Below are 22,150 nucleotides of genomic sequence, written 5' to 3' on the forward strand. Positions count from 1 at the left end.
ACACATACATGACTTACATATGCCAACTCCAAAAATAGCTTTTAAAATGACATTTTTTTAAGATCTAGAATGACAGCATCTCCATTTATTCAGACACTTAAAACAACATATCCTGCTAATTCCTGCTGACAAGCAACCTGTTGTGGTAATGTACGTAATTGCATACCACTCTTAGTAGCAAAGGTACAAGTAGCGCAATAAGAGCAATGTTTTTAGCAGAGGAGCAGTAAATGGTTGGGTCGGCAAAGCATGTTACCACACAGATGAGTTTCGTACATGGACGGACAGATTCTCAGTGAACTAATTCATCATAAATGCCACTAATGGAATGAGGAACTTTTGCACTTCACCTCATAACCAATAATCAAAGAACTTATACAGGCCTACAGTAGTTTAGTTCTGAACCGGATATAACAGTTTGAAACAGCAAAAGACCCAAGTTACTGTTAAAGCAACACCAAAGATTCTTTTGTACCTTAAAATAATGTTTCCAAAATCGTTTCAGTGGTTCATCAAATAGTAACAGGGTGAACAGCACTCCTGCATTCACTTTGCGGCCCTCTATTGGCTATAACCGCACTATGCAAGTTTGCCATATCGGGTAGCGGATCTGTAGTTCGAATGAGACATACGACAGCAGTAATGGACAATTCCGCTTCCAACTTATAGGGGGACCAAAGAGGAAAAGTGCTTTGGTGTTGCTTTAACCTTGCTACAATTACTAAGAACACGTCCAGAAACATTGCTGTAATGTCAGTGTTATGTACTGTGATGCCTTTACTAGGTGTGTTTAGCTCAGAAAAAATAACAGTCACACAGTGAGTGTCCATAATTGTTAACTGAAGTGAACAAAACAATTTTAATCGGCAAAGCGATTTGTAATTGCCACTTCCACCTTCACACAGGAGACCACTGCTCACTCTCAGTCTCGTAGAAAGTCAGCAGTTTGTTTTTAACAATGACTATGATCTTTCCTTAAAGACATATTTTGCAGATTTAAATACAGCTCTGTGCATGGCCAACCCATTCTCACTCCTAACTCGTCAAATACTGATGCTTAGTCAGTGTCTCTCAGCGTCAGATACCGACGCAAAAATCACCCTTTAGCGTCTATATGGGACGCACCGGGCAATGCAGCAAATCGTCCACGGCGCTGCAAAATGAAGTAGTATTAAGAGCCACAACGGTAGCGAGTAGTATGAAAGACCGTAAATTCGTGTAAGGAGGCAGGTTGGGGTGGAGGATGGGTCAAACAACACAGGATATTCGCCCAGGAGACCGGGGTTCGTGTCCCGTTCTTGTCCTGCGTGTCACTGAAACGTATATTTTGCAACTCTACCCACCATCTTTTCCTAAACCTAACTGTCCCGTTCTTGTGCCGCATGTCAGTTAAACGTACGTCCTGACCCAGAGCTTCAAATACTGATGCCGAGTCCCGATGCAAAGCGTCATTAAGTGATGCAGAAAGTCCCAACCAAGCATGTGTAAATATGATGCCAAAGGGCTAGACGCTAACACTTTTTTTGCGTCAATAACAAATGCCAAAGGCCGCTGACCAAGCGTCACTTTTTGAATCGCTGGGAGTGAGAATGTGCTTGCATGGCAGTTGGCAGTGTGTGCAGATGAACGGTGTGTTTCTATGCCTGCTACACCCTGCTACGCTCTGCAGTGCCCTGCTACGTCCTGCTACACCCTGCTATGCTGTGCTATGCCCTGCAGTGCCCCCCTACGCCCTGCTACACCCTGTAACGCCCTGCAGTGCTCTGCTACGCCATGAACTACTACAACTACTATTTCTACTCATAGTTCCATTATCTTTATTGTGCCTATTATTGCCACTGTTCATCACACCCCCAACCGGCACCGTCAGACACCGCCTACCAAGAGCCTGGGTCTGTCCGAGGTTTCTCCCTAAAAGGGAGTTTTTCCTCACCACTGTCACACTAAATGCTTGCTCTTGGGGGAATTACTGGAATTGTTGGGTCTTTGTAAATTATAGAGTGTGGTCTAGACCTACTCTATCTGTAAAGTGTCTTGAGATAACTATTGTTATGATTTGATACTATAAATAAAATTTAATTGAATTGATTTGCTTCCCTTCGTGGCTGCAGTGCACGGAGCCCGGAGCAGCCGAGGTCTGCTGAATTCTGCTGGCTGACGCAAAAAACGCGTCATGGAGGAGCTGCTAAATGCTGAAAGCCATAAAATACTCTACCCTTCATAAATATGATGATGCCTTATTGTATTGTTATGATTAAAAGTGAATTTTGAAGTGAAAAATGTTACATCATGGACAAATGTTTGAAGGGATATGCTAATTATCTTATAGCTAAATCTTTTGGATTAGGAATACATTACTTTTCATGAAAATGTAAAAAAAACTTAAAATGGTTTAGCATACATTCAGGTGTATTGTTTTCAAAGAAAACTACCAACCAGTGATTTATGTGATTTAGCAACTAATGCACACATGTTATGGTACTGGGTAATTTTATTGAGATGATGAGAAATTCTGCAAAGAAGCAAAATGATCTATCAACAAAAATAGCAAAGTATATATGACAGTAAAAATAGCTATCCGGTTCTCCAACATCTTGCTCTCTATCTCATCCTTCTTGTAGCGGCTCCATTAAAATCATAATGAGTTGCTGTTTTTGGAGACTGAGATTGGGAGAGTAATTCATTCTCGTTGCTGAAGCTAAATAATTGAAAGGGTGAAGGAGTTTTGGGAAGGAGGCTGTGGTTGGTGTCAAGCTGGGCTCAAGCTGGTACGTACAGTTACTCCTCCGGTTTAGAGAGGACAGTTATTTTTGTTCAAAACTGACACTTGCATCTAAATCATCAAAAATTGAATCATTATTAGCTAAGGTTTTTGGAATGTGTGCCAGCATCACATTTTAAAGGTTTTACATAGAAAGGATGTTCTCAAGGGTGTAATTTTCATTTCAGAAGTTTACTGGAAATGTCTCTTCATGTAGATGAGAGACTTTACCAAGATAATTGTCATTTTATCTTGGTTGAAATAGTAAGGTGTTCAAATGTTAATGTCCAGTACAGTAGTATGTGCCAATTAAGCTTATAATATGGACAGAAAACCCCTGGCACAAGTCTCTGTACACTTTCAATCGAACTCTGGAGTGGTTTGTCCAGGATCCCACCTCGAACCGCACCAACTGTGTACTTTCCAAGTCTGAGCTAAACGGCTCCTGCAGTCAGGTGTGCTTTGTCTGTGATGCAAACTGTAGCAGCTTGCAATGTTCCTCTCACAGAAATGGACTGCGATCAAGCTGGCAGACACTTGCATTTTCTGTGGTCAAACCAGCTGCCGCTGAAGTCTCGGTGACCAGAGCAGACGTAACATCGCTCGCAAAACAATATCTGATTATTCAAATGAAATGAGCTGGTTTGAGCATGGAGATGCAAGAAAAATGCACTAGTCCAGAACCCAAGACCTTCTTTCTGTATTTACTTTCTTGCTCCCGCCCCAGACACATCTAACCAATAAGCGGAGTGAATGTTCTTGCGTGGTTTGTAATGGCGCATTTTGGTACACTTAGATTGTTCCAGGTGTGAAACCAAACCAAACCAGGGGAAACCGCTCCAAGTATACAAACTCATCGACTGACTCGGACCAAAGCAAACAAACTTTAGGTGTGAAAACGCACTTAGCTACCAAACAATGTTTTGGACAACAGTACAACAGGACCTCCATGCAAGCTTCGGTCTAGCCTGATTGATTTGATGCATCTGTGAAGCCTCTGTTGTGTTTAGATCTGACAGTGTTGCATTCTGTCTTGTCTCATCATTCACTCCCTTTTCTGACATCTCATTTCATTTAAGGAGTACATGAAGTGCTGTTGATAAAGGAGCAGGACTTAAAGTATTTATAGTGCAGCACAACATGTCCACAGAGTTTAATATGGAATCAGTGCTGTGAGCCAGCGGTGGTTCTCAATCACAGAGGCCTCCGGTGGAAACATCAATCAGCGCTCAGACAGTGAGTGAAGGATTTACTCAGAGTTTAGACTGTTTAGACAGACAAGGCAGACCCAGATTTATTGAGCACTATGACAAAAGTTGCAGAGAAGGAATATACTAGAATCTGCCCCTATTTCACTATTTCACTTGAATTTGTGAAGCAGCAGCAGACTGGTGGACAGCTAAATGAGATTTGTAACAAAATAGGTGTGAGCACACCATTTGTCCCCATTTACATCTCTTAGAAATCACATAAATAAGCATGTTTGTTACCGAAATTTGCTCCATAGCGACACAAGTGTTTTTCAATTTCTGTTTAGTCAGGTTCAGAGTTTCTCTTGTTCTAATGTACCTGGTACCTCTTAACACCAGAGGTGTAGTGGTGCATATACACAGTATTGTATACAACGCCTACCCGCGTCTGAGCAGGAGGGTTGGCGTATACCTACCTTACAATAGTCAGAGATACATATGACTGTCCATCTTGCAGAGCAAGGCTACAACCAATCAGGTTACAATTGTTTGAGTAGTCTCACATTGCCAGACCTTCCTCCACAAAAATGTGCTCTAGTTTATTGGAATTTCTTTTAACCAATCACAATTGTCTTGGGCAGCGCTAAGCACTGGCTCAGGTACGGTGCCTCTGGAAAATAGCCTCGGGAAGCAACTTGTTTTGGTGGAACGTGTACGTTCAGAAGTTGTTTTAGTCGTGCAACAGAAAACTCAGATTGGACAGATAGTCTAGCTAGCTGTCTGGATTTACCCTGCAGAGATCTGAGGAGCAGTTAACCATAGTCCTCATAAATCCACCGGAGGTTAGAACGCCAACACAAAGAATGCGGAGGGTAACGGACATCCGGCAGAATTTCCGGCAGCACCGGAGCAATCCCGTAAATGAATCGTCGTCGATATAGGTTACGTTTGAGTAATCTATCACAGGTGGCCAACATTGTCTGATCCAGACTGAAAAAGGTCTCAGTCGAAGTGGGCCTTCAGACAGAAAACAGCTGCAAAAGGCTACACTATGTTCCTGAATTAGAGGAAGCTGCAGATTAAGGACCGCATTTCTACGGCCCGATTTAACAAACTATCTAAAAACTGCAGCTTCCTCTGTTGCAGGAACATGCTACTTGCAAAATGGGCTGCATTAGTGGGAGTGCCGGACGATTCTGCGTTTTTTTGTTGTCGCAGCTCTCTGCTCTGGCAAAAGATATGCAGGCACAACTCGTGTCGCTACGTCATCAGGCAAGAAGCCGCATTGGCGATTATCAGATACGTTCAATCACACATTCCCAGTAGATTCCTTTGCAACATGAACAGCGAATTTCTGTCACGATTGAGGATAAAATAATTGTCACTGTGGTATCTTTAGAGTTGTCTAATCCTTCCTTGTAGTAAACCACTGCGTGTGAAACCAGCCTCTTGTTTCGTCATCTCACCTAAATTGTACCTGAAGCAACATGTCCACATCAATGCAGCCTTTTTAATGATCTGACTTTCGGTGTGATTGGCCAGAAAGTTCACACGTCCAAAACCTACCCAAACATAATAGGCCACATCTGTCTTACTGTACGTTTGGTCCAGAAGTTTGGCAAAACACAGACACTTTGGCAACTGTCAGCCACGATATGTCCAACTCAACTGGGATCATTTTTAGCTCATTTGGTTTAATGCTGTTCTTCTCTGGGATGATAAATACTGTATGTCAACACTAAAAACCTGCAACCTGGCATGCAGTCTGTCTCGGTGCAGGATTGAGTAGATGTTGAAACGGTGTATTTTTAACCTTACATGTACAGTACAAGTAGTTATGTAGATTGATTCCCAGTGTCTCGCTGTTCCGTTTCACTGTAAAAACTACTTTTCTTTGATAGTTATACACGTTCCTTAAGTTCCTTACATGTTATAATGGGATTAACAATCCCACGTCCCCCCCCCCCCCATCCCCATCCCTTCCCCTCTGGACTCTTCTCTGGAAATCTTGCTCTGTGTTCATTGTTTATTTCAGGCTGTCTTTGTGAATCAGTTGTTGAGTCAGTGACCTCTCGAGGGCCAGTCAGCATGTGTGTGTGTGTGTGTGTGTGTGTGTGTGTGTGTGTGGTTTGAGTGGACTGACCGTTAACCGTGTCCGTCCGGCTGCGGCTAATAATCAGCCCGAGTGGCTAACTGGCATCCTCCATGTCAATACGCTGAATCATTCAAATGTGTGTGTGTGTGTGTGTGTGTGTGTGTGTGTGTGTGTGTGTGTGTGTGTGTGTGTGTGTGTGCGTGTGTGTGTGTGTGTGTGTGTGTGTGTGTGTGTCTGTGTGCATGCGTGCATTTGTACCAGACAGTATGTGTAGAGTTTGTACAGTAGGTGATTCTACTTGAATGTTTTTCTCTTTTTTTTCTCTGCATTCGCTGCGATTATGTGTGCAGAGACTTGTTTTGTGTGCGTGTGTTTGTTTGTGTGGAACAGCATGTGACTAAACAACAGAAAGTGAACATGGCAGCTGCCATGCTGCACAAACTCCCACTCTTTAGACAAACCACACACACACACACACACACACACACACACACACACACAAACACTCACACACAGACACACTATAGTTGTGAGGACTTTTCTTTGGCATGCTACAGCACTACCCCCTTACACTCAACATTAACCTAGACCTAATTCTAGCTAGCGCCAAAATTATTAATCATGAGTCCATTAAGAAATAAAAAATCACAAACTATTTTGATATTTGATTACTGGTTTAGCACATTTTAAAAAAATCCCAAAGAAAAAAAAAGTAATAGCTTGGTTTTTCCTGTTTTATACTATGAATTAAATATGTTTTGTTGATTGGGCCGGACAAGCAGTTGGAATGTCTTACTTTTGACTCTTGACTTGACTTATTTAATATGACAATTTTCTGACATTGTGTTGACTATATATTTATTTTATTAATAGGAAGAAGAAAATCACTGATTAAATGCGAGAGAAAATTAGAGCCTAAAAAATGTGGGTTTCTTTAAAAAAAAAAGCCCAAACATTACTTGATTCCAGCTTCTCAAATATGAGCATTTGATGCTTTTCTTCGTCTTATGTGCCAGTTAACTGAATATGTTTGGGTGCTGGACTGCTTGTCAGACAACATGAGCAATTATATTTATATAATTATAATAATTATTATGAAGGCCCTTTTCCACTTTTTTCTGACATTTGATAGCCCAAATGATTACCGGTAGTTGCTTCAAAGAAAATAATCAATCAATAATTAAAATAATAACTAGTTGCAGCCCTAATTCTATCCTCCAAGTCTTAATCTTAAAAGAGCTTTAAAGTGTGCATATTATGCTCATTTTCAGGTTTATAATTCTATTTAGAGGTTATATCAGAATAGGTTTACATGGTTTAATTTTCTAAAAATACTATACTTTTGTTGTACTGCAGCTCCTCTTTTCACCCTGTGTGTTGAGCTCTCTGTTTTAGCTACAGAGTGAGGCATCCACTTCTGTACCATCTTTGTTGGGAGTTGCACATGCGCAGTAGCTAGATAAGGACTACTAGCCAGTCAGAAGCAGAGTATGAGGGCGTGCCACGCTAGCAGCTAGGCGAGCATTATAACGTGTGTTACACGCTCGTTTGTCACGGAAGTAAAGGCTGGACTACAATAGAGCTGTTTGGAGCAGTTTGTGAACAGTGTTTTCTGTTGGAGATGGTAAATCCCTTTGGAGTGGACTTTGGGCTTTTTCACTTTGTAAACCTATAACATGCACAAAAAAGATATATAACACAATAAAGGAAAGGGAAAAACCAAAAAGCATAATATGAGCACTTTAAAGAAATGAGACTGGACAAAATGCCCTCACTTTTTAAAAATTAAACTCCAAAACACACTGAAGAACTTAACCTGTCCCCACAAAGATAGAAGTATATTAACACGCACACGTACAAACATTCAGAGGCTTGTGTAGTCCTAACTTGTGAGGACATGGCTGTGCTGTACATTCAGCTTGCCTGACCCAGCATATCCAACCTTAACATTAACACTGTGCTACTGGCCTCTCTGTTCCCCTCTCATCTCCAGCCGAGCGGGGAAAGACGGCAGTTGTCACTGCACGGAAAAAAAAAAAGATGAGAGAAACTGTAGAGAGCCGTCTCTGCTGCAGACATCTTCCCTGGTTATGGTGTAGAATCTAGATTACAGCCCTTGCTTTAATAAAAACAACTTTCTTGTGAAACAGCAGCAACACGCTTCATTCCATCTGATGTCTTCGGATCCGAAAAACAGGAATTGTTCATCTTCTAGAAGCAAGAAAAGGTTTAAAAAAAAAGAAAACAAGGATTACAGAAGCATGTTGCTTAGCCAACATCTGCTCAAAGCAGCAGTACTGTATTTAAAATTCTGCTCAGGATCCCCAAGAAGTCACTATCTTAGATTTGGTTTAAGATGGGTGTAAACCTTGGTTGACTGATGCAAAATCAGGTGGTCTCCTGTTTGGTCCGTTTTAACTGAACCCTGGAGCGTTTTATTAGATGGTCCAGTTGGTTTAGGGTGGTGTGAAAGCCCATTTGAACTCTGGTGCAGACCAAACAACCGAACTCTGGTTCCCCTTGAAACAGGGGTCTTGGTTGGCCTTCAAGTGCTCTAGTTCGGTTCACTTTAGGTGAGAACGTGATCTGACCCAAATACAGGAAGTAAGCCCAAAAACACTACATTACCTGAACGTTTCCACTTAGTTACTGTAATACATCTATTACGTTGACTATGAAAAAACATAATTATATCTGCTGATACTCCATAAAAGTTTGATCATTTATGTGGCTAATATTTCACATCTTTCATACTAATAGCTGTTTAATTCAGAAGCTACTTAACTTCTGTTAAACATGAGGTTGTGAAATTAATGAAAAATCCACTTAGAAAATAGGCTACTTTCAGTCATCTGTATTTCCCACAGATGAAATATCTTACTCACTGTGCAAAAAAATTATGGAAAAATGCACTTGTTTCTGTGAGTGTGTAGTTGCTAAGGCTCAGACATCCATGGTGTACAGGAGGCGGGTGTCGGATGGGCAAACTCATGTGATGCATAATTGATTCCGTGGATGATGTGTATGTAAGTGAACAATGTGTAAGACATTAAGCTGACCCGGGCCAACACTGGGCCAAATATAGGAGCTTCACAGCGCTGTTTGGATCATAAACAGAATGTGGAAAAGTGGTAGGAGACTTGGCATAGCCTATACGTTTTAACCACTTATTACACTTATGTTGTGTAGAACAACATATTTCTGTTACTGTATTTACTGTTTTATTATTTCATTCATACGTGGCGCAGCAGATCAGTGTGCACTGTACCCTCCTCACTTCCCTCTCCTCCTGAGAGGGAGAACTCATTTTTTCTATGTGAAATATCTATCAGATTGCACGACTTCATCTATAAATGTAGTTAAAGTAGAGTAGCTTATTCTGTCAGGTAGGAAATATATCAGAATGGACTACTTCCTCTATAAATGTAGTTAAAGGTAGAGTAGCTCCTTCTGTAAGGTTAGAAATATCCATCAGAATGGACTACTTCCTCTATAAATTTGGTTAAAAGTAGGGTAGCTGATTCTGTCAGCTAGGATATAGCTATTAGAATGAAGACTTCCTCCATAAATGTAGGTACAAGTAGGGTAGCTCATTCTGTCAGGTGCAAAATATCTATCAGAATCCACGACTTCCTCTATAAATGTACTTACAGGTAGAGTAGCTCTTTCTGTCTGGTGGGAAATATGTATCAGAATGGACTACTTCCGCTATAAATGTAGTTAAGGGTAGAGTAGCTCCTTCTGCCAAGTGGGAAATATCCATCAGAATGGACTACTTCTCTATAAATGTGGTTAAAAGTAGAGTAGCTTATAAGCACTCTACTTTAAAGCAGCCATATTATGCTCATTTTCAGGTTCATAATTGTATTTTAAGGTTGTACCAGAATAGGTTTACATGGTTTAATTTTCAAAAAACACCATATTTTTGTTGTACTGCACCGCTCTCTCTCACTGCTGCAGATCCTCTTTTCAGCTGGTCTCTGTTTTAGCTACAGAGTGAGACCTCTTTTCTTCTTCTTCTTCTGTACTATCTTTGATTGCACTCGCACATGCGCAGTAGCTCAGATGTAGATCATGTCAGCTAGCTAGCTCCATAGGCAGTAAAAGAAAGGCTGTTTCTACAACTTCGGTCAGTTACAAGGCAGGATTAGCAGGGAGACTTCTAAATGAGGGCGCACATGTAAGTAGTTCTTTTGTAGATTATGGTGAACTTGTGTGTGTTGTAGCAGTGCTTTGCTATTGAGAACGAGGTAGCATGCTAGCGTTAGCATGCTAGCGTTAGCATGCTAACGCTACGAGCTAATGGTTGCGGTTAGCCTGCTCGTTTCGGCTTGTGATGTCACAAGCCCTGCCGATTTTGAACAGCTCACCCAGAGACTGAAGGCAGGACACATTCAGAAACCGTATCTCACTCTAAACAGCATGGATGGATTTTTTTCAAAGTTTGTATGTGTGTGGAAGCACCAGAGACACAACATAAGGCTAAATGAGGGCGCACTTCCAACTTTATGTGAAATACCTGCAGAACAGGGACATGTAAGTAGTTCTATACAATTTATTTTGTAGGTTAGGGTGAATTTGTGTGTGTTGTAGCAGTGTTTTGCCATTGAGAACGAGCTAGCATGCTAGCGCTAGCATGCTAACGGTTAGCCCCGTAGGCCCCTCGTCTCGGCTAGTTACATAGAAAGCCGTGCAGATTTTGACCAGCTCACCCGGAGACTGAAGGCAGGACACATTCAGAAACCCGTATCTCACTCAAAACAGCATGGATGTTTTTTTTTCAAAGTTTGTATGTGTGTGGAAGCACCAGAGACACAACATAACACCCCAAATCACAGAAAAAGTGATTTTTTCATAATATGGGCACTTTAACTGGATTTATAGAGGAAGTAGTCCATTCTGATAATGTCCTACCTGTCATAATGAGCTACCCTACTTTTAACTTCATGGATGACGTAGTGCATTCTGATAGATATGTCCAACCTGACAGAATGAGATACTCTAATTTTGACTACATTTATAGAGGAAGTAGTCCATTCTGATAGATATTCCTACCTGTCATAATGGGCTACTCACTTTTAACTACATTTATAGAGGAAGTAGTCCATTCTGATAGATATTTCCTACCTTTCATAATGAGCTACCCTAATTACATTTATGGATCAAGTAGTGCATTCTGAAAGATATTTCCCACCTGCCAGTATTAGCTACCCTACTTTTAACCACATTTATAGAGGTTGTAGTCCATTCTGATAGATGTTTCCCACCTGACCGAATGAGCTACCGTACTTTTAACTACATTTATAGAGGAAGTTGTTCATTCTGATAGATATTTCCTACCTGACATAATGAGCTACCCTACTTCTAACTACATTTATGGAGGAAGTATTCCATTCTGGTAGATATTTCCTACCTAACAGAAGGAGCTACCCTACTTCTAACTACATTTATGGATGAAATAGGGCTAGCTGATAGATATTTTCTACCTGAAAGGATGAGCTACCCTATTTTAAACTACATTTAATTAGGAAGTAGTCCATTCTGGTAGATATTTCCTACCTGACTGAATGAGCTACCCTACTTTTTATTGGGACGTTCTGGGACCGATTGGTGGGATTACTGTAGACACAGCGATACACTGGTAAGAGCAAATGATGTTTAACCATGTTTGGCCCACCACTAGTGCTATGGATTCTTTGAGTGACATTAAAATCACTTTTCTAATGAACTATAGTACAGAAACACTTGACATTTGCCAAATAGCTAACTGAGTTTGCAACAAGAGAAGAGCAAAAAAGACAGACTCAATTTTAAATTGTACTTCGGTTTTGGACACAAAAAAAGCTTGCTGCTTGCTGTTGTTTTTCCGACCAAAGCTAATAATATAAAAGCTCTAAGAGAGTATGCTGAGGAGCTGCTCACTGGATGTTCTGTGATGAGGAGGCAGAAAAGTCTGGTGGATGGATTTAAGGGGCCGTAATGAGCTAAGCTAGCAGATGGGGACCGAGCTAACTGACAGCTCTCCACTCAGCAGTTTATATTCTATTCACATAGAGCTTTCAGCTGGAGCCCGCATAACTGCAAAACTGGTGGCTGCTGGTAAAACAAATATTCCATAGGATTGGATAATTCTGCAGAAATTGAAGTCTTGTGTGGTACTTTATGGGTTGACGTAAACCTTTTCTTTCACTATGACTGGTTTTAAAAATGTCTCCATTAAATAAGAATATAAATCACTGGATAGATCAATTCATTATCTACGTCAGTTTATACAGAGTAGGGTCAGCAGGCTGGAGCCTGTCTGAGCTTCCCTGAACCCTGACTTTGACAAATTACATTTAAATATTACCTGATGCTTTTGCCAAATAATTATTGAGGAGGCATAATTGCTGCCTGTATTATGTTCTGTGGCAACGTCTTTTTTTCTCCAGTCCAAGGATTGTAATGTTCTTGTACTCCACAAAAAGCATAGTGAAGTAGTCGGATGGTCGGTAGTACAGAGAAATCGATCCATCTCAACCTCGATCAACTGATCACCGGTTTGCATCCGGTGTGTGGTTGAGTTTAGGCTACAAAAAAAGCAAAATTTGGTCAAGATTAGGGAAAGATTGGTTAAATGTTGAAAAAGTAAAGCTTTCCTATGTTGTGCTTCAAGTCATCTTTGTCTTTCACAATATTTGCTATACGAGTAGAAAACAAATGAAATATGTTTAAAATCAGGTTTTGCAGGTATGTTGGTGTAACCATTTCCATAATCCAAATAGGAAACCCCAAACCTGCGTCTCTTAGAATTACATTCATATTGGACGATTCCGTACCTCACATCATGTATACTCACCGGAGTATACATGCTGCCTCCTGTTAATGCCCAGTATACCAGAATGTTGATGAGATGTGCAGTTTGGGCGTGTTAGTTTAAACAGAGATAGTTCTTCTACTGGAGCTATAAAACACACTCGCTTTTGGCTCAAAACTTTGCTTAAAAACCAAAACGGAGCAATGTAAATGTAGCCTCAGATCAGCCGGCTCCATGTAATTCTCCATGTAATAAATTCCTTTCTCGGACTCCATTTATGGACTTGGTTTTCTTTAATGACTCAGGGGGAGTATCTGTTTCCTTCTAATCCTCTGACTGATTTTGAAAGTGAAAGCTTCGGGCTCTTCAGTCTGCTTATCTGACCACAGAAACTTTACTGTAAATGAATATGTGCAAAGTCAAGATATCTTTTTAGTCTTCTATCTGCTTTCTTTGGTTCAAGTTTCATTTTTTTCCCAATCCTGCTTCCTTAACTTTCTTTCATGCTTTCTGGGTTGTTTTTCATAGAGATCATTAATTCATATATTTCCACTATATTTTTAACTTTCTTTACTTCCGTATTTCATTTGCATTTTTTAGATTTGTGTTGCTGTAGTTTTAAGCTTCCTTTTTGTGTTACTTTTTAGGGGATTTATATCCCTCGTTCTTTCTTTAAAGCATGCCATCTTCTGAGTTTTCTGTCATTCTTTCATTCATGCTTTCAATTCCAGCTAGATGTGGTTCAGTGTATTTGCCAACCCAACTTTCAAATTTCTGTCTGAATTTTTCAATTTCTTTTAAGCTTTCTGTTGAGCTGTGTTCGTTCCAAGATTTCCATTTCTTTCATGCTTTCTTTTCCATAAAGATTTCTTTGAAGATTTCTTTGAATTCTCACTTAGGTTTCTTTTCTTCTGAGCTTCCTTCTCAACTTTCGAGCAATTTAGGTGTTCTATCTTCAGTTTGTTGTTTCCTTAAAGGTCCCATATCATGCTTCTTTTCAGGTTCATACTTGTATTTTGGGTTGACATTACCAGAAGATGTATTTGTCATGACAACTTGACATTACATTTCTTTGGAGTGTCCTTATTAAGACAACTTGACATTAAACAGGATGACATTATGTCAAGTTGTCATGACAATCAGACATCCTCTGGTAATGTCATCCTGGTTAATGTCAAGTTGTCATTACAAAGAAATCCCAAACAAATTTGTCAACTTGTCATGACCAAGACAACTTCTGGTAATGTCACTTTGATTAATGTCAAGTTGTCATAATCAAGACAACCCAAACAATGTCAACTTGTCATGACAAAAACTGAATGACACTTAATGACAGAAATCATAAACGTTCATGACTTGTTTATAACGTTTATGAAACGTTCATGACAGTGTCATGTCATACTTATGACAGTGTCATGTCAAGATTATGTTGATACCTTCAACTAAAGTGTTACCGAATGCGGTTACATTAATGTGCTTTGGACAAAAGTGTATGTCAAATGAATGTAATTTAGTGAACAAAAAAGTTATTTTAACTAAATACATTATTAAATACATTATTGTGAGACAATGCTTTATTGGTATATATAAGCCAGAAAGCATTACTGTATTATTTTTTAATAAGAATAATATTTTGGGCTATTTTGGAGTATTTTCTGCAGCATCCTGGAAACACCACACCATGGATGCACAAAGTTGTTGGTTTGAATCCAACACGTCACCTTTATTATGCAACTCTCCCATCTTTTCTGTCACTCTCCAATGAGATGCAAGATATGAAAATCATTCCTTTGGAAACGGTGGTGGACTGGTGCAGATGTTTTAAAGAGTCGCTCTGAAGCTCAGAGTCTGTGTAATCACCAAAGCATATCACAGCAGCGGCAGCACTGATCTGAGACCTCTAATTAGCTCCCTGCGCTCTCAAACTTATAATGACCCTCATTTGTCAGGGAATGTGCAGCTTGTGAGCGATACGACGCAAGTGTGAGTTAAGGTAAAGCAGAAGGAAGAGAACTGCGACTCCCAGGGGGACACAGTGAATTTTTTAAACTAGAGATGTCAATCGATTCTACGGAGCCCCCCTGGGGTCAGCTGAAAAAAAAAAAACTAAACCATGCGCACAGAATAAAAATCTGTGCCCTCGGTTTTATAAACTGTTCGCACAGATTCATAATCCGTGCCCTCGGTTTTATAAATGTCGGAAATTACTCTAAAGCGAAATGTTATTAAATCACAAACGAAAAGCATCTTTCCTAACGTAGTAAGGTTAACAACGAGCTACAAACTAATTTTCATCAAAACTACAACATCGAAAAGAGATACAAAAAGATGTATTAATGTCTTACTGCCGTCTCACCGTAGGGTGCTCATAGAGATCAGTGTTATTTCTCCAGGTTGGAGGACGGCTCGTTTTGATGAAAATCAGTTTGTAGCTCGTTGTTAACCTTACTGCGTTAGGAAAGATGCGTCGTTTGTGATTTAATAACATTTTGCTATAGAGTAATTGATCCCGGAAGTTCAAATCTTTAAATATCTTCAAACTTTGCGCACGTTTATAAAACCGAGGGCACGGTTTATGAATCTGTGTGAACAGTTTATAAAACAGAGGGCACGGATTAATGCACACGTTTATAAAACCGAGGGCACGGATTATGAACCCGTGTGAACAGTTTATAAAACCGAGGGCACAGATTATGAACCCGTGCGAACAGTTTATAAAACCGAGGGAACGGATTTTTATTCCGATTAATCGCGTGATTGTTTGATTTTGTGTCTCTGGTGCTTCCACACACATACAAACTTTGAAAAAAAAAACATCCATGTTGTTTTGAGTGAGATACGGGTTTCTGAATGTGTCCTGCCTTCAGTCTCCGGGTGAGCTGGTCAAAATCTGCACGGCTTTCTATATAACTAGCCGAGACGAGGGGCCTACGGGGCTAACCGTTAGCATGCTAGCGCTAGCATGCTAGCTCGTTCTCAATGGCAAAACACTGCTACAACACACACAAATTCACCCTAACCTACAAAATAAATTGTATAGAACTACTTACATGTCCCTGTTCTGCAGGTATTTCACATAAAGTTGGAAGTGCGCCCTCATTTAGCCTTGTACAGGCCGAAGTTGTAGAAACACCTAGCTAGCTCATGTAATCCTCACCTAGCTACTGCACATGTGCGACTGACAACAAAGATCTTTCAGAAGTTGAGAGGTCTCACTCTGTAGCTAAAACAGAGACCTGACACTGGGTGAAAAGAGGATCTGCAGCAATGTGCAGTACAACAAAATATGGTGTTTTTTGAAAATTAAACCATGTAAACCTATTCTGATACAATCTCAAATTACAATTGTGAACCTGAAAATGAGCATAATATGGCCACTTTAAAAGGGATATTTTTCTAGTTTTTAATGTTCAAGTGGTATTTGAGACTGGATGTAATCCGATGCAACCCGGTCTCATGGCACTCTCATTTCACGAACTCGAGCTCTGGGGGAGATGGTGACACCATGATCCGTGGTCTCTGGGGAACACAACGGGGAAATTAAACGCCGGCAACAACTGCCATGACACTGGCCTGTTCTGGGGGATGCAAAAACGGGAACGCCACACGCGTTAGACGGTGACAACAACGGCCACCGGGACACGAGCCGTGGTCTCTGGGGGACGCAACAATGGGGAAATTAAACGCCGCACGCCAGCGACAACAACGGCGACAACAACGGGGGACGCGCTACAACAACGGGACGGTTGTGGTTAGGAAAAGAAAGACGGGGAAAGGTTGTGGTTAGGAGAACAAGAATGCGGAAAGGAACTACCACATGTTGTTTGACCCATTCACCACCCCAACCAACCTCCTTAACGTTAAAACGTGTCCCTGTACAGAATCAATAGATTAAATAACGTCACCATTTCACGAACTGCCATGAGACTGGGCTGTCCGATGGTAACTCGGTCACATCGACACTATATGAAAATAACTTTAGTCTTGTGGAGAGAACCATCTGGAAGGGCTTTGAAACTCAACTTGCCATTCAAAAGATCGTTTTATTTATCCATTTCTGCTCAAGGAGCTTTGTTTCTGCTAGCCATCCACTCCCGTTCATGGATGTATTACTAGATCGGCTCCTGTTCACCCGTCTTGTCTCCGCTGCAGGCAGCGTTACTGCTGCAACGTTACTGCTGCAGCTTCCTGATTTCCCAAACTATAGAGCCAAATAACAGAATGGGAATTAAAAAAATTAGTGGCATTAAAAAGAATTTGCGTTAATTCGTTATTAACGCATTCATTTTGACAGCCCTAATTTAAACACAACAGGTATGATTGGGGAGTGATGATGCACTTTACCTCTCAAGTTTTGATAGTTGGAAACATTACATCAATTCGCCAGATAGCACCGTAAAATAAAATATAAAAAACTCAGCTCCTATACATTACTCTTACGCCAAAAACAAAACAAAAAGTGCCGCTCACTGCAAGTATGTGCGGTGAGCGGCGTGAGAGGCGTGTCCATGTGTTTCAAGCAGGAAGAAATTCCTTGTAAACATAGGTCAACATGTCACAGGACTCTGTTACTGGTTGGCTGCGGGTATTCTCTGGCTGCACTTCACCTCTAAAAGGTAAACTATCCCCAACTTTTATTTTTACCGCACTTCGCCACAGCTGGAAACGGCTGCTGCAGCTTTCCATAGACACTGCATGGCAGCTCGCTGCAGGCCGTACTTAACCTCTGCTTGGTTTGTTTTTGGTGTTATTCACCAAATTTGCCTTTCAAAGGTTTTACCTAAAATGAATGTTGATACATGTTAAATCACAAATTATTTTTCAGACACTACTCGCTGGAATTTGAACAATTCTCAAAGAAATGTACGGTAAGTGATGGAAGCACAAGTTTCAACGATGAAATAAAAAGCACAGTTGTGACCATTCAGCAATTACAGCTCTCTTGAGACTTTGGCACAGCAGTGCTGTAGCTTGGCCTCAGATGTGGGCGTTGAATGCTGACAAATTAATAGTTTAATATCTGTTAAAATGGCAAAGGTGTTCAAATTTGACACTCCAGCAGATAGACGTTTATACTTGGAGTTGCAACACGTTCTCACACCTATCTCGTAAAATATGGACGCTTGGTCAGGTGCCTTTGTCGTTCTTATTGACGCTAAAAGTCTCCTTTAGCGCTTTAAGTAAACACACTTGGTCGGGACTATTGCCGTCCCTTTTGACACAGTTATGTTAAGGAAAAGGTCATGGGTGGGCTTACGCTTCCGTGACACGCGGGAGGAAAGAAAAAACGACTATAGCAGGCGTGACAAGCGGGACGCAAATCCCGCTCTCCTGGGTGAAAGTCCTATGTTTGACCCATCCACCACCCCAACCAACCTCCTTACGTACTACTCGCTAAATCCTATCTAACTGCTGCTCTCCCCGGTGCGTTACACAAACAACTGAAAGACGCCTTTTTCGTTGCATCAGACGCTGACAGCCACTGTCCAAACGTCCTTATTTTACGAGTTCGGAATGAGAACGGGTTGACTTGGAATATGGACAGAAAACCCCCAAAAATGTTTCTGCTTTTCAGAAAAAGCTGCAAAATGTATAGTCAGACAGAACCAGGTGGAGCTGAATAAAAGTTTTCACTGCTTTATAATTACTGTAGTCATTGTTTATTGTGAGTTTGGATCAGATTAGACATGTTATCTGCTCAAACAAACAGTGAGAGGCGTCACAAATGTTCAGCTGCTATGTGAAGTTGGGTTCAATGTGTGGTTGAGTTCGGTCAGAGAGCTTCTGGTAAGAGTTTATATTTTTGCTCATACCTCCGCAGTCCTCTGTCCATAAACAGTCTGTACAGAGCTGGCAGGTAATTACCTGCAGACCATTTATTGCTTTTGAACATTTGTGCACATCTGTTACTCTAAGTGTTTTTTATCATGCTTTGTACAATCTGCATCTTGCAGCTTCTTGAGAGTGCAATTCGAGCAATTGTTTTCAGTGATTTCCCCAAAGTAAACTTCTATTATAACAGTTGTGTTAATGTTTGTGCTCGAAAAAAGTAATTCACATATTTTTTTAAATAATTGTGTTTTTTTTCTTATCGTGGAAAAGTCATTGATTAAAGGTATATTTAGTGTGAGCATGGGGTATGCAGTAAGGCTGGATTACCCACCTCACACTGCCCAGGAGCCCCAGACCCTCAAAGGCCCCAAAAGCCTCAGATTGACCATGCCTAATGTTTATGTGGTATAATTAATTGCACATTTTATAAGGCGTTTGAACAACTTGAATACAATATCAACTAAACATGGCCTTGGAGTTTTAGCTCATTTTGAGGCCCTGTCTTTTTAGGTGGGTCCTGTGCTCACATGGCTTACATATATATTCCTAAATGAATTGGTAATTACCTTAATTACAACTGTTGGGGTCTGTTAGCACAATTTACCCCTGGAGCCCTCTAACAGACTAATCTGGCCGTGATATGGGCTGGACCTCAGGGCCAACTGCACTGAGGTTGAAATTCTTATAGGAGCTGTAAGAAGTGTTGCCCTGGTAACAGCAGTATCTGTATGTATGTAATAATTTTTTTTACCAGACTGATACTTTAACTGGTGCATGTTTAGCCTTGGTGGCTCCAGTGGGGCTTTAACCTTTAACCCTGTCAGGAGTGCTTAAGAACTTTCTAAACAACTACAAACTTATATTTTTTTATGTCAAAGTTGCATGCTTTTAATTCTACAATTGCGGTAAAAATATGACAGCAGCTTGGCTCCATTTTTCCTAAATCGTGTCGGAGTCAGAGCAGTGATGATCTGGGACATATAATTAGCTCCCCTTAGTCTCAAACTCATCTCATAAGGGACATCATTTATCAAAAACATATTCAGACAAATCTGTGTATTTTTAATATACGCTGTGAAACAAAAACTGAAACACTTCCAACTTTGAATTAAACTGCACTGAGTTGTTAAAAACCTTCTGGGGGAGCCATTTTAGTCTCCGTTCTTTGAAATATGTGGGTGATGTTACAAGTAGCTGCTATCCAATGAGAGGCTTCCTGGTATGCCACTGGGAGGAAATTGAAGCTAAACTGTTTTTGAAATATCAGGTTGATTCTGGGGGCACAAACGTCAAATAGTATCTGAACTCAAGTTAAAACTCTGAGATGATTTGAAATAAAAAAAAATTAAATGTTCATGATAAGATCAGACAGGATTTTCAGAGTTAGACAGTTTCTGTAATACAGCCTCTTGTCTTCATTTCAGGGCCTATCAGAGCTCTTCATGCAGCCTCACCTATTTGCCAAATCATGGTTATCTCCACACCAGAGCCAAACGGGGCAATGTGGATGTGTCTGCTGCTGAAGTGGTTTGTAAGAGCAGCGATAACTTCAGTTTAACAAACCGGGCTTTATATCTTGTTCCACAGACATTTTGGATTGACCCAGATAAGCCCCGTTCTACCCCGATGTGGAAACACGGCGGCTGATTGGTTTATTGAGGGCAGTGAAGCGCAGAGCTGCAATTCACCAAGAGTTTTATTGCCTATTCTGCTCAGAGTTTATGGGATCTTTTCAATTAGTATGGTCACTGCTGTAAACAGACCAGTTGCTCTGTGTCTTGTCAGCTTTATGCATCACTGCCTCGTTACAATCAGACAAATGCACTTTAAAGTCTCTGATACTAAAAACAAAGACAGCCTGTGAAGATAGAGCTGCTGGTCCGGGACCAGCTGAGGAAGAGGAGAGCAAGGGACCAGTGTTGCACCTAATAATATAACTGATGGGCTGGGTAGGGAAGTTGAAAAGTTAAGATGGACTAAAGTGTTGTTGGTTTTGGTCTTCTCACAATCAGTCCATCCAGAAAAATGTGAGTTTTTTTGTAATTGTTGCGGGCAAAAATCCTTGATTATGCAGCACGTTTTCTTAAAAAATGCGATGGAATATGCGGGATATTTATGCAATTTTATGCGATGAAATTGCGGGAACTTGCAAAAATTGCGGGAACTTGCAAAAACTGCGGTTTCATCATAGCTTCATCGCGGGGTTTGCAGCTTTTCGATGATGATCACGTCGCGTAATTACGTCACTTCATAACGTTCGCATGGCAACAGGGGAAAATGGCTGCTCTTGTGTGAAGTAAATGCAACATTTTTCAACTTTCTGCTAAGATATATGTGACTTTTTTGCAACGAAAATGCGGGGATTATGAAATCATGCAAGCCCCGCATATTTTGCGCGGAAATCAGCAATTTATGCGGCGAAAGTGCGGCGTACTTGAAAAAATGCGGCCCCCGCATAAATATGCAGACTTTGGCTGATTATGCATTAAATTATGCGATCGCATAATCGCGTTTTTCTGGAGGGACTGCACGATGAGCTTTCATGTGTGACACCTTCACAATTCTTATAAATGCAATTATCCACGTAAAATCCGTTGCCATTTTCAAACAGTCCCGGTTATCTTAAAGAAGAAGTCATTAGGCCCAAAAATAGGCCACAAACATGTGATGTTTTACTCTGCCTGATTTGTTCAAAATGTATTCTCAAGGCTCATTTATGCTTAACATTAGACATGTACTGTATATGGATATGGATGGAGCCTTCTGTTCATACTCTGCGTTCATTTAGTCCGTGTTTGTGCACGTTTTCTGAAAGCTTGGCGACATGGATGAAACAGAGCCGTACTGAGGGGAAAACATGGGGCCAGTGTAGCCAATAGTTCAAGAGAGACACGACCATAGGACAAAACGAAGACATTGATGTTTACAAGTATGCTGAATATATGCACAGAGAAGAGAGAAAAAACCCTTAGGAAGAGTGTTAGGAGCTTATTTGAACATCTGTCTGAATGCGAAGCAGGACAAAACCTCAGCGAACCTTTTCTCTTGATAAATATTTGTCGCTTTAAGCTACTTTTATAAAGACTGCTGAGTGCTTTGTCTCACAATCTCTCATTGATTAAAGGAAGGTCATGATTTTTGAGTCAATGCACAGAACATTTATTGTCCGGAGGGAGATTCATCTTGCCAGAGCAGCACAGAAAGCAGCAGAGAGGATGCAAAACATGCACAGGTAGCCTACCAGTCAGAAACTGATACTCAGCATGAGGAGCATATAAAACCACCTTTCAACAACAGTCTTGTCATGTGTCACAGAGTGCTGCTGCTGCTGCAGAGACAGCGTCATGTCGCCTAACTGAGAGAGATTTTTAATGACAGGAACAAAAAAACTGAAAACCCTGCGGGTCTGAATTCTTTGCAGAATTGTCCATCTGTCCTGGAAACATCGCGCTTGGGTCATGGTGTTAAAAGCGCTG

This window comes from Sander lucioperca, chromosome 12 (genome assembly GCF_008315115.2).
Source record: "Sander lucioperca isolate FBNREF2018 chromosome 12, SLUC_FBN_1.2, whole genome shotgun sequence".
Taxonomy (NCBI): domain Eukaryota; kingdom Metazoa; phylum Chordata; class Actinopteri; order Perciformes; family Percidae; genus Sander; species Sander lucioperca.